The sequence below is a fragment of the Anas platyrhynchos genome, chromosome 9 (genome assembly GCF_047663525.1).
Source record: "Anas platyrhynchos isolate ZD024472 breed Pekin duck chromosome 9, IASCAAS_PekinDuck_T2T, whole genome shotgun sequence".
Lineage (NCBI taxonomy): Eukaryota > Metazoa > Chordata > Aves > Anseriformes > Anatidae > Anas > Anas platyrhynchos.
This window is the reverse complement of record NC_092595.1, coordinates 19,867,823-19,885,624: the sequence shown is the minus strand read 5'-3', so window position 1 is coordinate 19,885,624 and position 17,802 is coordinate 19,867,823. Positions and strand designations below refer to the sequence as shown.

Genomic DNA, 17,802 nt, shown 5'->3' with positions numbered 1-17,802 from the left:
AGGTCAATATTGGATGAGAACACCTGATGTGTCTTTGAAACATTTTCTTAAAGTATCTTAAATACATTTACAGTTACAAGTCTTCTTTCAACTGATTTTGTTGAAAATATGTAAAAGAAAAGTACTGTCTTTGACCTAAGATTTGGCAGAGACACATCTGGAAAGGGCATATTTTAATAGAAAGTTATAAGTGCATTAATATCAGGTTATAATAAAGTAACTACAGTATTTGCTGTCAAATTAATATTCAAGGCTATTAAACAGTTCAGAACTTAAATCTGTACATATTTTTCCTCAGTTTTCACATTTTTTTTTTCTGTTGCTTTCAGCAACTACTGTTGTCAGCTGAGTGCTTATGATATTTTTTCTTCTGCGCAGAAGTGTTGATGGGTTGTAAACACTGCTTTAGGGTTAATTTTACAAGTGATGTTATGAAGTGTAGTTATTTTTGTAAGTCACTAGGCAGAATAAAACAGGCAAACTAGCAAAAAGTGAAATATTAGGGTTTCTGGGGATGGATTGAAGGCTAAATATAATTAAATTGAAACAACAGGATGAACAATGTCAAGCTGAAAATAGAACCCATGATATTTACAGTCCAGTTTGAAGCTCTTAGTCTTATTTTTGTGGCTCTAGGACATGGAGCAATGAACACTTAGTGGTTAGTATTTTTCAATATTACTAGAACAAAGTAAATGTAAATGAAAAATGATAAAGCTTAGTATAGAGGGTAAATAATGCGAAGCTCTACTTGCAAAAAGAGCTCTGCGTTTAGCTAACTCCTTTAAAAAAAATAAATATGTTTGCACCAAAGACAGGTGGAAATAGGTTGTCCATTTCAATATAATTGTTTCTAGGAGGAAATCATGGAAGCAGCATTCTGATTTCTGAATGTAATTTCCCCAAAATACTTTCTAATCCCCAGATCATAAATCCTAGTGGCATGAGGGGACCTTTTTTTTTTTTTTTTTTTTTTTTTCTTTTAAAGCAAAATGTCTGTGTGACTTCTCTGGCCTTTGTCTGATTCTGGCTCCTTTGCTCCATGGTACATTGTCTTCTCAGCAGTGGCTGCCTGCCTGTATTTAAGGGATCTCTCAGGTGAGGATGAGATGTGGAGAACATAGTGCCTGGATCCCATTGTGTATTAATCAAAAACTGAAGAAATGGAGAATATTTATTGTTTTCCTCATTCACACATGAGGACAGCTTTTCTCATTCGATCGATCCCTCACTGCAGTACATTACTGTGTCCTGGATGAGGCATTTCACTGCTAGAGAACTGCAGAAGTTGAGCCCCAGCAATGGAGGCTCACGTCAGGTGCACTGTCCCTGTGGCTGAATGGGAGAGAATAAGCTTCAGTTATAAGAGTTGGTATGCTACTATCTTTACTCCCAGAAATCGTTTCATTTAACTATTGTATAGGTAGGCTTTTTTGTTTGTTTTCCTTTTTGTATTATTTTCTTCCAGTTTTCTCAGATTTTTTTTTTTCCAATACTGAAATTAGATGGTATATGAAGGCAAAAAGCAGTTCCTCCTGTGCTAGGTATGGGGTTAGGATACTTACTCTTTTTAAGACGTGTCAGTATTACAGTGTAAATCAGGCATGATCAAAGTAGCTGCATTTGCATAGGGATTTGCTCTTCCTACTCTCTAATGGGGCAGTTGTACGCTGCTGCGACGCATGCAGCCTTGTGTAGAAAGGATGACATACCTGAGCATTTGTTGAGCTTCATCTTTCTGAAAGCCCATTTCTCTCTGGTTCTTCCCACCTTCAGTCTGATCCTCTTCCTAGCTGTGGTGGTAACACAGGGCAGCTGATCCCCAGGAGCTAGGTTTACAGCTGCTTGTCATGGAGGCTTGACTTTCACCAAGCTGTACAAGGAATTTAGGATCATCTTGAGCTGTCCAAAGTGCATTTACCTGTAAATATGAAAGGTGACCAGTATAAGTTATCTTGCAATAAATGAAACCTTTTGCCTACCATTCCGAAGTTAGGAATCTGATAGGTTTTATGTGTGTACATATATACACATAATTATTACATTTTGTGGACATTTGTATGCATATTTGTGTGTGTATATGTATTTGTATGTATACAGTTGTGTTTTTTTGTAAAAGAATTACAAGAAACAGTTGACTAGCTGTTTTAAAAAAAAGGAAATGGATGGAGAAAACTCTAGAAAGTTGGAAGGGTTTGTTTGGCTTTCAGCTAGAATAAACATGTCAAGTTAAACATCCTAATCTAGGCGATTTGGCTCAGCTCTGACATTTTTGCCTTAGGCAGTGATTGGAAAATTGTGGTTTATGTCACAACCAACCAGCTAGACTGCCTAATTTTGATCATGAAATTTCCATAATCAACATGTTTTGCTTTTTTCTTTGAAATTGAAACCTTTTTACTCTGACTGTTTTTCAGCTAATTAATATTTTCCACTTTTCTAAAATGTTTATACTTACTCTTAAGTAATGAGAAATTGGCCCTTCTGAAAGGTAAATGCATTTTATAGTGAACACTTTTTAAGACAATTTTTTCATAAATACTGTAGTTTTTATTCATACTTCCTATTCTAAGTTGAAGACCTCTCCTGGAAATCTGTCCTGTGTCTTACTAACCATTCACAAACTTTGAGGAAAAATAGCATGCCTTTTTTTTATGAGGCACCATGCTTTTCACAATGGTGCAGAGTGAAAAGATGAAAAATAATGACCGTAAGCTGAAACAAGGGAGATTTAGATTAGATAAAAGTTGAATTTATTTTTAACCATGAGGACAGTTAAGCTGTTGCACAGGTTGCACAGACGGATTTTATAGTCTCCATCTTTTGAGGGTTTCAAGATCTGATTTCATAAACGATAAATAACCTGATCTGACCTCACAGCTGACCAAGGTTCAGGCAGGAGTTTGGACTGGAGACTTCCTATGGTCCCTTCCAGCATTCTCATTCTCTGACAAGTCATCCACTTGCTCTGCCAAACATGCAAAATCAGACTTTTTTGTATGTAAGGAATATTTACATGTTATGTATGAAACACTTGGTCTGAAATTTAAAATTGCTGAAAACAAAGGTGTACCTGAGACATTTCACTAGAATGGGCAGTTAAAATTCTACCTATTTAGAAAATACTTCTAGCAGGCACCTTCTTCCCTCTACTGCCATCCACTCTCAGAAGCTTTTCTGCTTTTTCTGCCTTAAAGACAGTTGTCTTATTTTTCTTCTTTTCCTTTCTTTACCAGATGTGGAAGCACCGATCTCAGAATTGGTTGCTATTTGACAGCATATTGCAACTTAAGGCTCCTTTCTTGTTGTGTGAGTATGTTAAATAGATATTCTGGGATATGCCTGAGAAATTAAATGTATGTGTTGAAGCTGGATCTCTTTTTCTTCTGTGAATGTCTGTAAAAGTCTGTTTGAGGTGAAAATGTACAATTTTAATAGCAGAGAGGTTTGACATCTGTTTGTGGAGTGAGCTACTATGTTTATTGATATAGGACCTACTCAGGCATGCACTTCTAAGGAATGTTCTTTATTCTCATTTAGGGCTAAACAAGCTGAATGAGGATGGATTTAGGTGTGTGCAGACCACTTAAATTACCACACAATGGCTATATCCTATCACAATCCCTAAACCCTTGGGGCTTCTGGTCATGTTGGAAGGCAATAGATATTGTATAATCAAGCATAGCTTGGTGTGCTGAGTGGTATCATGCAGCTGCTTCTTTCTTTGCTCTCTTACATCTTCTCTCCTTCCCTTTCCCCAGGTCTGTTGCACAGACCTGCCAGTCTGCTGCTTCTGGCACTGGGGGTCTAGAAGAAAAGAGGCAGCACTGTCATGCTGCAGCCACATATGGTGTGGGCACCAACACAGGAGTGTGAAGTGAGGACCAAGAAGTGAGGCTCAATGTGTGAAAGCTAACAAATTGCATGCATTAACTGGGGCTCTGAACAGATTCTGAAATGTTGAAGGGGGAGGAGACGGGGACTGTTCCTGGTAAAATGCTGAATTACTTTGGTAGCTGCATGCGATTGCTTAGCATTATAAATGTGAAGAGACAACATTTAAAGTTCTTATACCTTGGACATGTATTATTTTATACAGAGGCCAACTGATAACAAAACAGTACCCTGTCTGCCTCCATTACTGACCTGTGCACCCAGTAAGGAAAGAATTACCAAACTCACAGAGAAGGATGAGAGATAAAATTGCATGATAGGATGATTACAGAACAGGAAAGGAAGTAAAGTGAAACTGAAGCTCCTCTTTACTAGGAGGGATGCAGCCTTATTAGTGTGGAAGGGTTCAGCTCTAATTCTTAAAGCTTTGCACTTCTTGGCTTGCTTGGAAATGATGCCTGTTCTATTCATGCAGACCCCTTTCTTCCTCTAAACTGGAGCTCTGTTCAATCCTTTGTCTGTTAGTCCGATGACTTTTCCTCTTCCCCAGATGACTATACTTTTCAGCATAATTGCTGTATTATTTTTTTGAAGTCTCATTTGTGATTGAAATTACACAAGAAAAGTTCAGAGATATTTCTCTGAGCTTTAAACTTCAACTGACGAGAAAAAAAAAAGTAGCCATACCATTTCTTCCTTCATAATGTGATCAAGTTATTAAGTGTTTTAAATAGATTCTTACCTTCCTTTTAAAGTTTAAGAAATTTAATTAAAAAAAAAAAAAATCTCCATAGGAATCTGCCACAGAACCTTTTGGAAAAGTATGGTGACATCAAAAGAGGCTTAAACTTAATCGGTGGTTTTCTCAGCTCTCACTCCTGGGTGTAGGGATACAAAGTCTTTAGCTAATGAGTGTGTGTGTGTGTATATATATATATATATATATATATATATATATATATATATATATATAAAATGAAAATATATTTTCCCCTGATAGAGTATCAAAATGAAATTCATGCTGTGAACACATTTTCTTTAGTTTATTGTTATTGCTTTTACTTACCAAAGAAAACAACTGAAACAAATTATAGTTTACTCATCAGTGAAGTTTGTTTCAAGGGTTTTGGGTGGTCAGTGTTATTTTAGACGTTACATGTCTCCAGTCATTATTTCACAGCAAGGTCCTACAAGCCACCTTTTTCATTGTTCTGGCTCTGCTGCTACGGGGAGAGCTGAGCTAAGGGACGCTGCTGTGAGAAATCCTGTTTCTGAACTTTTCTACAATGTAGGGAAAGCAAGTACATTCACTAGTAGGAAAGAAGATGAGGGGGGAAAATAAGTGTGGTGATTCTGGCTCCCAAGGCCATTTGTTTGCAGTGCACACTTGACAACTTCTTTTTCCAATTAAAAAAAAAAAAAAAAGCTTGAAAACAGAGTTCTCCAACAGTCAACACAAAACCAAGTATCCAAAAAAAAAAAAAAAAAAAAAAAAAAGACCACTTAAAAACAAAACTGTGTTTCTTAGTGCTCTTTTGACCCAGAGCAGCTGCAATGGTAATGAGAAGGCTCCATGGAGGCTTGGCCTCTGACTTGCATGAATGCTTGCTGCACAGGGAATAATACTGAAGGAAACCTGTCCCTCTTCCTGTCTCTGAAATCTCTTGTTTAACTTTGTTAGGACTACATATTTATATATATAATCCCAAACTCAAAGTTTGTCCTAATAAGAAATATTTGCTATTGCACCATGAACAATCCTCAAACAGTGTTGGCATCTCCAAGTAGAATTTGTTGTGTGGGCTATATATGCTTTAAAGTATTTATTCTTACATGAAGTAAGCCTTTGTTTCAAGAAAATCCTGCCCCTCCTCTCACATGCATGTGTAAGGATGTTCTGAACTCTCTTTAATTGCTGAGCAGGCTGAGACCCCCATGGTTTGTTGCTAAGTGCACTATAGAAGAACCTTGGTAGCCTGCAAAATGAAATCTGAAGCCTGGTCGCACAGTTCCGTGAAGTTTTTCTCAGGCTGAGATGGCTTCTGTGTCACAGCTTGTTTCAGCCCCTTCCCATGTTTGGCCCTTTATTGTGGACTAAGTCATCTGCTCTCTTAGCAGAGTAATTATTCCCAAGCAAAAATTTCCTTTTTTTGTCAGAATTAAGTGCTCTTTTACCATAATAAAATGATTATATGAACAGTTGGGAGAGGGAGGCTCTCCAATGTGCTGGAACTGTGTTGAAATAGGCAATCTCCAGCAAGTATAGGCCCTTTCTATACGCCAACTCTGTAGAACAGGGCAAGAGAATTGGGTGATTACTTTAATTTACCTGTTTATTCGATGTAGGTAAATTTAGAATAGAGCAGAACAGTTTGGTTGGAAGGGGCCCTCTAGCCACCTGCCTGACCACCTCAGGGCTCCCCAGAAGCTGACACCTGTCAGTGTGGCACTTCTCCAACGCCAACAGGCCTGGGGCACCAAGCACCTCTCTGGGAAGCCTGTCCCGGTGTCTGGTCACCCTCATGGTGAAGGGATTTCCCCCAGTGTCCAGCCCAGCCCCCCATGGGCCAGTTTGGGCCATCCTCTGGGCCTGCCTCTGCCTCCCCTCCTCAGGGAGCTGAGGGAGCAGCGAGGCCGTCCCTTGGCCTGTTCACCTTCAGCCAGGGACCTGGGGGCCTCAGCCTCTCCTCACAGGACATGTCCTCCTGCCCTCCTGCCAGCTCTGCTGCCCTCCTCTGGATGCTCTTGAGAGCCTCAACATCTTTTTGATGTTGGGGAGCCCAGAATTGCCCACGATATTCAAGGGGAGGCTGCACCAGCACTGAGCATGGTGGGATGTGTAGTGTAGCAGCTCCCCAGTCAGTCCAGATGCAGAGTTCTCTACAGTATGTCCTGGTTCTGTACATAAGAAGCTGAGACTTCTTGGACTGAAGAACCAGCTTTGAAGAAAGCAGGTATTCAAAGTGATTGGAGCTCTGTTGAAAACATTAATCTCAACACACAGTTAATGATTGTAAAATGAAGCAATGCCAATAGTATGGAAAGGGAACATGCATGTTGGATGAAACAGAGTTCAGATCCCTGTATTTCTTAAAATATCCAGGATATCACTGATATATAGCCATATTTGACATCTCAGCATCTTTCAGCTCTAGATAGAACTTACTCTTATGTTTTGAAGATGTGAAGGCCTCACTAAGCTATATTAATGGAAATACAGAAAGCAGATGTATCTGAATTGTCTTCCAACATGTGGGAAGACTAGATCCAGTTCTTCACACTAATGTTGTTACCTGTGTTCACCTGAACGTGTCAGATCCTGTGCCTCGTGTTTTGTTCTCACTTTCAGGGGTGAGAATCATGTTGTACTTTCCATTTCTCTGTTGTGAGCACTTCTTTTGCTGGGTCTCTTTCACAATCCTTTTGTTTTGCCCTTCTTAGGCTGAAGTATTTTATTTTATTTTATTTTTTAAGTATTCAACATAAAATAACGTACTTTATAGAGAAAGAGTTTTCTACTTATTCAAACTTTATAGAGTTATCTCAAGGCCAATTGAAAAGGTCTACAAAAATTTTACAACTGCTGCATCACCTCTGCCTTTCTGTGTGATTTCTATTTGAGCTTCAGGGAAAGATCATCCTTTCTAATCTGTGTTTGCCAAGCACCTCTGGGGTCTTAATATTGTATGGCTGGGACACATAGATAATATGTAGGCTTATTAGGCATTATTATCAATGTAGGCATTATTATCAATGTAGGCTTATTATGTCGTACCAAGGTTCTGGGCTTGGAGTGTGGATTGATGTACAGTATTTCTGTTTTGTTTGTGAGAGAACATTCTTTATGCTCATGTTTAACTTGTCAGTAGTGATTAGACATCTTGTAGGATTTGATCCACACCTTACATATATGTCACTACTGTGGTTGTAATTACATAGAAGTGTGAAGAAAAAAAGCTTTGTGCTGTTTGATTTGAGGATAATTTGATAGAACATGACTAAAGCACAATTGTGCTGGATTTTTCTTATAAACTTCCCTGAGCTGTCCACAGTGTTCTTTGGGAAATGCAGGATGCAACGCTGAGTGTGCCTGAAGAACACAAAAGGGAAATAAGCTATTAATCCTGAGAAGACAGAGAGAAAAGGTTGCAAAATTGAGACTTTTTTCTATTCTGCTTCTTCAAAGTGACTCATCTTTATGCCATCTGATGTAATTTTAGTGCTGGCTTGAGGTGGCGTTTCTAGCAAACTACTTCGCTCTGTGTTTTGTTTTCCTCTTTTTCATGTCTGATTGACAGTCCCACCAAGAAATAACAATGAAAAATTCATGAGGTCAATCCCCAAGTGATTCAGAAAGGACTTTCATGGGATTAGGCAGTGGCAGTTAAATTTCCTGGGGCACAAGTGTGTTTTAAAGAAAGGGATAAAAGTGTGTTATTCTCTGGATAATCCTGGCTGAAATATAAAGGGCCGGTTTTGGTGAATAATTAGAGAAAATGTCCCCAAACCATCTTTAATTGGTATGGCATAAAAAGCAGTATTAATAGTATTATTTCTGTTAATAATGTGTATTTTCCTTCATTTTCTTCCTCTATAGGGAAGGGTGTTTTCTTTCTTTTTGTTGTTGTTGTTTTGTTTTTGTGTTACATAACAGCTGACAAGGAAATATCAGAATGATATTGTTGTATTTGTGATCTGCATTTCTAGGAGATAAAAAGCCTTTTGTTCCTGTCTATTGGGAAGCATGCAGAATTATAGTTACAGAAAAATTAAGCTGCATTAACTTTCTGATTATAATTCATAGTTATGTGCTGGCATCAAATAGAGGGCTCAAGCTAGCAGGTGGTAAACACACATCAAGAAGTGAAATTTCTGTGATGATCTGCTGGTGCTTTTGAAGGGACTTCCTGAGGAGGACAGAGGCAAATAAATTTAAGTGCTGTGGCAACTTGCGCCCAGAGAAAAGCTGGTCCATGAGCTCTAGGAATAACCATACAATCTTTCTCATAATGCATTTTGCTTTCAACCTCTGCTCTCGGATATCGAGAGACCACCTGCACCAAACCTTGCAGCATGCCCAAGGGTCTGGCCAGGATCCTTGCATGCAGGGCAAGGGTGCTGGGTGTTAGGTCCTCACTATGGCTTTAAGATTCCTTTGGGTGGTGATAATGAAGTGGGTTTTGGCAGATCTTTTATGTCCTTTAGGATATAGGTCAACCGTTATGGTGTGAGATTTGCTTTAATCTCACTTTATCCTGCATATGTCTTAAGCTGCCCATTTTCTTGGTTTCTCTGGTTTGTGGTAGCTTTATGGCTGCAGTGTGCCCTGCTGCTGTGAAAACAGAAAAAGAAATTACAGAGGCTGCCTGATCTTGATGCAGGCATCATACTCTGATGTATCCCAGTTCACTGGAAGCAGGCAAATCGTTAAGAGTGCTTAGAAGAAATGTATGTTTGATCATAGAGAATTAAGTTGAATTGTTAGGTTAAAAAGGCATTCACCTCTTTTAAGCCCAGTACACATTGATGGCACCTGTTAGCAGGATTTTACTCATTCTTAATATCTGTAGATTTGGAGAAACTTTTATCAAACCCCGTAATGATTTGGGCAGCTGCCTTGGTGTAGTTGTGCGGGTCTCTGTGCCCAGTGCTCAGTAAGCTGCTGGCATCAGGAATGTTAGCAGAGTGAAGGAGCATGAGGAGCTGTGAAGAATCACTCCACTCTTGCCAAGTCCTCTTTCATCTTCCTGCCTTCATTCATCTCAGCGTCATATTTCAGTTTTACAGTGTGGATGAGATATTTTTAAACAGGAGATGCAATTTGCTTCTTCAGAATCACTGTGATTAGAGAGTTTGTTGCCATGATGGCTGTAAACCTTTACAAACGGCTTTGCCCAGAGGAAAAATGTAGCTTTTATATGGAGAATTCATGTGGAAAGTAAGTGTTGTGTTTTGTTGGTTTTGTTTTTTAGATCTCTAGTGTTTGACAGCCCAAACTAATTTTGAACAGTTAGGATGTAGCAAAGTAATTGCCTGAATGTTAGCACTTTCTTTGCGTTTTACTTCTGTGTATATATACATTTAGTTATATACTTGTTAGAGCAGAAATAGGTTTTGTGTCATTCAAGTCTGGGTTTGTTAAAGAAAGCATTTCCTTGGGGGGGGAGGAGGGAGGGAATTATCCCTGCTTCTGATCACTTGGCAGTGCATGTGCTCTACCCATCTACTTCTCACTAAGAATCATCCTTACTCTTCAGCGTGGCTATTTTGGTTCTGCTGAGGTTGCTTTTTTCAAATAAGCAATATATAAATAACACAGAACAAACTTGCTGGTTTAGTTTGTTTTTTGAAAACTTGGAATATACTGAAAGATAAAGTTACAAAAATGAATTTCTTGTTATCACTCGTGGCACTTAGGGTTTCTACTACTGTTTAATTTAATTAGATCTACAGGTAACATACCCCCTGATTAATTTTTTTATGATGAGTTTTTTCCTTGTAGTTCTCCAAATGTCTGGATTGCCTGCTGTCATTTTTATCCAAATTTATTTTTCACTTTCCATGCTTGCTTTTCATCTCATTCATTACAAGGAAGAGCTGAATACATTTATTTACCTTTCTCGAAAATGAGAGGAAGTGGAGGGTATGAGCACTGTGATACTCATGAACTCAGCTGTTTCACAGAAAGCCTCCGGAGAGGTGTTGGAAGTCTGAGGGGTCCCACAGTTGGGTGGTCTGCAAAACAGCCCACCTCGAGTCTGGGTGAGGTACGAGAGGAAAGAATGCAATTACAGGCTAATTAGAAATCCAGATTCTCTTCTGCAAAATATGAAGTTGCCTTTTCTGCCTCAGAAGTGAAACAGACTTTACCAGCACTTAAAAACAAACTTGCCAGCAAAGAAATGACATAGCCCAAAATACCCAGCAACCAGTGATTAGACTTTCTGCTCAATTCATGTCTGCAATCTCTAACTACTCACCTGCTGGCTGCTCTGATGGGAGAACAGAGCCCTGTCACAAAGAGTCTCTCCCACAGAACCTTCTTAAAATGGGTACATTCCAAGGAAAAAACTTTTTTTCTCCTTTCTCTCCAACCCCCAAAAGTATTTTCTGAGTAATAGACGTTTTTCTGAATATTCCTAACACCTGTCACTAATGTCCACTGAGTACATTTTTTGCTGTTTTTCCTGCACTGCAAAGAGGTGAAATAGTGTGAGCTGAGCAATACGGCAACTGGCCTTTCTAGAAGAAAGGCAGTTGCTTATGGACATGATTAATGGCAAATCCATGCTGTGAGGCTGGCTTTGTGCTTGCTTTGGGTGGTGTCTAAGGATTTTATTAGCACATAAAAACAGTTTGCAGAAAGATCAGTTTACTGAATGGGTCTAGCAGAATTTTTTCTTCAGATTTATTAGATATTTTTGGATTGGAGGAAAGCACCGCTCTTCAAATGTGTCATTAGATTCCTAGTGGAAATATTTGTCAAATGTTCACATTCAGCTTCCATACTCAATTTAATGTCTAGGTAAATGTTAAGTAAATTTTATTGATTATGTTAATTATACAATCAATAACCTTTTAAAATGTCAACTCTCTAATTGCACAGTTCTCAGATCATTTAAAGCTTAAATTGGTGTGTTAATTTGAAAAAACTTCCCTTGATTTAGTCATCTCTCTTGAATCCAACCAATGAATGTAGAAAGCAGCAGTACCATGTGTGTATCATGTGTGAATCATGAACAGGAAGCAAAATTTGACCTTGGGGTAACTTTCCTTCACTTCCTATTTTTCTTTCACTGTCAAGAGATGAATTATCTGAGTCCTGTTAAAACTAAGTTGTGGATAATGAATTTCCAGAATAGAGAATGATTCAGTAACTCCACTGGCTGACAGAATAAAGAGCATATCGAAGGTCTCAGAACAAATGAGGAAGGTCTGTTTGAAGGCCTAATCTTTCCAATCTGAATCAAACAAGTGTGCTTGGCTTGGGCTTCCATGTCAGTATCTTGCAAATTAATCTGTTTTTCTGCCAAGCACCATCCCGTTGATGTTGTTTACAGTAATGTAAGCAGATTGTGTGAGATGGGCCTTCTCAACGAAACCGAGCCATGGAAAGGTCCCAAACTGAACTGAGGTACGGGTCCTACTTTTGTGTATTTCCTTCCTGGAAGTTTTGCAAGAGCAAGTGACCAAATGCCAGCGTTTATGTAAAATATTTTAACTTAATTTCACACACACTATGTCCGTGATTGATATACTCCATATTAGTAACTATTTTTGAAAGAAAATTGAGCAGCTTAAAAAATTTAAAGGTGGTTAATGCACAAAGATGAGGATGTCATGTGGATGCCACCAGGGCAGGTTGGGAACAGAGTAGACGGGAGTCCTGAGCCATAGCAGAATCATGAAGAACGGGGCTGTACAGGACTTTGAGAAGTCATCTAATCCAGTTCTTTGCCCCAGGGTAGGACCGATTGCATTTTGTGGAGTCTCAGACAAAATGTTAAGTAAAATGTTCATTTACACTGCCAAGCATAGTTTCTGTCACCTGGACTACGGAAGAAGCTGGTGTATTTATGGCCTGAGGGAATGGGGAAACTTCTGCTCAGAGAACTCGCCTGGTGTTTGATATCTGCAAACCTAATCCTGGGATCCATCAGATGCTTTTGGTGATCCTTTCTATATATCGTACTGCACAGTGTTATGAAAAGGACTGAACTAGCTGTGAGCACCCCTTAGGTTTGCCCAGATGAGTGGCCACACAAAGGCCAGGAGGCTTTTCATCCTCTGAAAGACAATGGAGTCCTTGGTGGTGTCTGTGGCCTACTAAGGTTTGCTGATGTGACTATGCTGCTTTGTTTTGCACAATACTTATAACCTATGTGTCTTTGTACTGCTCTTTAGATCACAATGCAGGTATGTTTTGTGCAGTATTGGGAAACTCAGTATGACAAGGTTAATAGGATCTTACATCACTTCCATCAGCTCATACATATAGGCACCTATATGCACAGCTCCTTGTTAATCCTTGTAGGTACCCACAGATCCCTACATACATTAAGTCCCTGAACTTAGACATTTAGGGGGTGTTTTTCTCCATTCTGCTGGATTTTTGTTTTATCCAAACAGCTGTCCCACCTGTAAAACTCAAATAGCTTTTTCATGCCTTGTTATGGTGATTGTCAGGTACCTGGTGACAGGGAGTGTAAGGTGACCCCGGGACAAAAGTTTAGAATATCTTTACCAGCGTAAGTGTCACTTGTTGGCCCTTTGCTTCGCCAAAGCTATTCCCGGTCAACACGGTAGAATAATGAAGTGTCGATTGAAAATAGCAGGTAGATCTCATATTGTTGAAAAGAGTCTTGAAAATTCAAGCTGTGTATGTACACAAGCTCTCATACAGTTAAATCCCAGGCAGAGCCATGCAAATTATCACAATAGGAGTGTCCTGTTTCGCTGGTGCCATTGTTGCCTCTCTAACTCATCACTGGATTTATTTTGAAATCTTAGGGTGAGGTTTGAGGAGTGTTTGATCTCTCTTTCAGTGGCCCTTTCCCTAAGGCTATTACTAGAAGCACATGAAGGCATCTGCTCCTCAGTAACACGGGCAAGCAGCGTGGTTCCTTGCTAGTTAGCACCTGTTAACAAGGACAGTGCTCATTTGCATTTCTAAGGGTAAATGGGAAGAGCTGGGTTTGAGGTTTGTGCACTGTGGGGTTTATTTGTTTGGTTTTGAATTCTGTGCACGTAGTAGCCTGTTCTAGCTTCTTTATGTTGTTTTTTTTCAGCAAATGAGCTAAAACGATATCGAACTATTGACCAGGGTAGTTAAACTGCTAAGCAACTTTTACTGTTTTTGATGAAGTCTACTCAGTATAGCCTGAATCAGAGACCTTTCTGTGCTAATTCAAGTTATATTTAATTAATACGTTTTTTTTTCCCTCTTGTATTCACTTGTTTTAATTTCTTGCTAGTAAAGTGTTTTTATATGTACTATGTCAGACCCTATGAATAGCTCCTTTAGCGAGTTTTTCAGAGATGGCATTACAGGTTGAAGCTATTACCTGTAGTATGGCTTAATTACATTTTCCCCTTTTCTCTTTAATAAGCTGTCACGGGATTTGCTAGATGGTCAGTTTAGTGTCACCATTTGTCTAGAAATCTGCCTATGTTGCTCTTTATCCTCTGCTCCTAAATCAGCGAACCCTAATGGAAGAGCTTCTCTTCTGGTGCATATTTAAGTAATTGCCTTTTAAGGGTATTCTATTTTCCAGCATTGTGTCTTGCTTGAAAACAAACAAAAACTAACCAACTAAACTAAACAAAAAGAAAAACAAAACAAACAAAACCAAAAACACAAACAAACACAGTGGTGGTGATGGCCCATTAAGCAATATGGACACCAGTAAATGCCAGCGGTACTGCAGCTATTTCCCATTGTAATGATATCAGGATTTGCTAGCCCCATCAAAACACAGATGTGTGCTTTTCCTGTTATTCACCGGTGCTGAATCCCTTCTCAGCCTGAATTCAGGTGCCTTCTTGTATCTTCTCTCGTTTCATCCTTTTCAAACAGGCACCGTAAGGCACATTAGTAAATGGCTTTCTTTACCACTTCCATTGTTAATGAGCGCAGGGCAGATCGGTGAGTTCCCTAAAAGCTCAGTGGTGAATTGATTTCTTCCAGTCCCATTTGAAAGAGATTATTTTGTTACTGTGCTAACAGGCATCTCATTCTGACAAATTTATGTAAGCGTGGTGCGATTCATGTAAAACACAGATCCTCAGCTTGGTAGATAGATTGGCGTTCGTAGTAATATTATCAGGCTCATTTGAAGTAACTTAAATTCTGATACTTTATAGAACTGTGAGAGAGCAGATTTTGCCCCGGACAAACCAGAACTGTGTGTCACAGCAGTAATTAGTGTTGTCCCCTGCATTTCAAGAAATCACCCATGGATGATGACATGTTGTTTTATTATTTTTTTTTTTAAGTGTACTGTAGAAGTCATTACTTTTGAGCAACATATTCAGATATTCTTTAATGTACCTCCAGTAAAAAAAAAAAATAATAATAATTAAAAAAAAAACAACACTTCTAAGATATTCTGTATGCATACAAAAGGTGTTTATGTGGATCTTGTTTTTGGTGGGAGGAGTCATTTTGTTAATAAATCTGTTAAAAACTGAGACAGTAGCATTTTCTCTTTTAACTGTACACCAAAAGCAAATCTTGGAACTTGAAATCAGAGAGAATTCCCATTTCTTTTGCTCCTTCTCATTAGATTCTAGGAGTTCAACTAATCAGAGTACAGTAGGGAAGCCAGCAGAGAGCACTGTTCAAAACCTAGCTCTCAATATGTCCGAATGAATGAGATTTAAAGTTTTCAACCTTATTTTTTTAATGAGTGAGACTTCAAGATTATTTTATAATAGAGGAAGGTTTTCTATTCTCTATGCTCATAGTATCTTTTTATTTTTATATCAGCACAGTCTTGACTGTTACTTCCCCTTAACTCAGAATTGGTGATTCAGATCATGTTTGTTTGCTTGCAGACCTCATGAATTTAAATCTTTTTTTAAAAAATAATAAAATAGCTCCAGGCTAGTAAGAGACTACGGACCTTAACTATAATAAAAAATAAATGAAAACAGTAAAAAAAAAAAAAAAAAAAAAAAACAAAACTCTGCCTTCCTACTTCTGTGCTGTTGAAAATGAATGATATGAAATAAAAGTAAAAAATATTAAAATAAAATAAAAAGTTCAACTTGGTTGTTTCTTTGTAAAATCTGAATACTTGTTAAGGTCTCATGGAATATGTGCCCTGACTCATAATTTTGAACATCTGGGTTTGGTGGTACTAACCTCCAACACTTGCTGACAAATCCAAAGATGACAAAATGTTTTTTAAAAAACTGTTTTGCAAAGGAGACCAAGTAGAGACTTCCTGCCCCCTAGCTTTTTACCCTGAATATTCGGATGTGCAGTTTGCTGTGGGCTAAACCACATTAGCTAGTAGCTGTAGGAACTTTCACTGAACTTTCACTGAACTCAAATACAGTCAAGAGCAACAATTAAATTCCTGTAAAATACAGATTAATTCTTATTGACTGCTCTAGTTTGAGAGCGCCTAAGGATTGAGGAGCAGTTTTACCCTGTATTCAGTCGTGCCCATGGATATCTTCATCTTATGACAAAAATTCATTTTGTCCTGTGGCTGGGTACAGCACTGATATTTCTCAGCATGCTAAGGTAAGCATCTGCAATATTAATAAGAAAAAAACACATTAATGTAATGGAACAGATTCAGGTAAGAGAATGGTTTAGTCTTTACCACTTTTGGCGTGTGCTAAGGCAAAGCCTGTTAGTTGGTATTTCTTTATTATGCTCTCTCAGTGATTCCAAAGTAGAAGATGCAGAAATGTAACCATCTGTAGTTAAAGCAAATTGTCTTAATTGCTGTTTTGGAATGATACACCTGCAGATTGCTGCTGCTGAGGGCTGCAGCGCGATGATTTAGCAAATTGGCTGTCTACGTGCTGCTGTGTTTGGCTGCGTGCTCATCATGGAAGGAATACAACCACAGACTGGTTATGTACTGTGGGAAAATGTGTTTAATGGAAAGTTTTCAGAGTTACAGAATTTTGCCTTAATAATATATAAGGAGACTTTCAATCTCATGGTTTCTTCCAAGAAAGTTATTTGCAGTTTAAGTCTTGGCATGTATTAAACCAAGGAAAGAAAATGAAGGAATAGGTGAAGGGAAGGTAGGATTTCTTAAAGTAAGGAAGAAAATTATTTTTGTGTGTGTGTGTGTGTATAAACTCTTTGTTTTATTGTTATTTGCTTTGTAACAAGCAGTTTTATAAGAAGCTTGTCCCTGACATATTGCAGGGACTGAGACACTCAAGATGTCGGTAAGAAATGAAACAGCCACAGTGTGCCCTTGCAGCTGAAATCTTACTGGCTAGGTAGAAAACTGAGCTGGAAGTAGCTGTGTATTTTCATATGCTCCTCCACTGCCCAGATGCATGTTTTGGTGATTATTAACACCAGCCTAGCAGTCAGATAAGACATGCTGCATAGCTTTTTGCTTAGTTATAATGCCTTTCTCTGTTGAACAATGCAGTGTCTGTAGTAGTAAATAGCAACTTCCTAATTAACTTTGCTGACCAGTTTGTTCACAAGTTTATTTCCAAAAAGATCCAAACTTCTTCAGTAATTTTTCTGTTACTCAAGTGGGGTATGGACTGACTCCAGCTGTGCCTCCTGGGTTACTCAGCATTGGGCTGTTTGCAGAATTTTCCATGCAGAAGGAACTCAGAGGAAACATTTTCTTCTTTTTTGAACCTGCCTATATCCTAAGACTTGCATGCTTAGGAACCACATATTAAGTGAGAAATAAATGCTAGGAACAAATCTAACTTTAAGATTGCTTTCAAGAATGCATTTACAAACATCAAGAATAAATGCAAATTCTTCCTGAAGGCGTATTAACTTTTCGTGTTAAATTACTGGGGAACTCAGAATTGCTGCGAAAACATAACTGCAGTTGGTGGTGCAATCTACAACTGATAACAACTGATTTGACAGTACATTTAAAGGGACTCTGAGAAAGAAGATGGCCACATGCATCCCTTTATGCACGTAAAAGTGTATAATGATTAATAGTTGGTGCAAACTCTGGATTTGTTGCTTTCTAAGAGTACTTGAGAATATATTTTATAGTAATCATATGACGTTACAATGATTTTTTTTCCAGTAACTGTTAAGAGGAAATGCCTCAAAATTAAACAATGTTTGAAATACTGAAACTGCTACTATGCCCATCCTTCAGTATCAATTTTTCTACTCCTCCTGTTTGTACTTAAGTGATATACATGTTTGCAGGCTCCTGTCTAATGCCT

At 38.5% G+C, this 17,802-nt stretch overlaps 1 protein-coding gene across 3 annotated transcripts in view; it reads left to right on the top strand.

Annotated features, from left to right (window-relative positions):
• Positions 1 to 17,802, top strand: part of SPSB4 (splA/ryanodine receptor domain and SOCS box containing 4) — a 142,390-nt gene that overhangs the window by 8,376 nt on the left and 116,212 nt on the right. Inside the window, exon 1 of one of the 3 annotated variants that reach the window (XM_072042390.1) lies at positions 3,289 to 3,309. The exons of 1 other annotated variant lie outside the window; for it this stretch is intronic. The gene's annotated coding sequence lies outside the window, so the exon portion shown is untranslated. Of the gene's footprint in view, positions 1 to 3,288; positions 3,310 to 16,643; positions 16,663 to 17,802 lie in introns of those variants that run through there. One more of the 3 variants, XM_072042391.1, reaches the window with a different exon arrangement.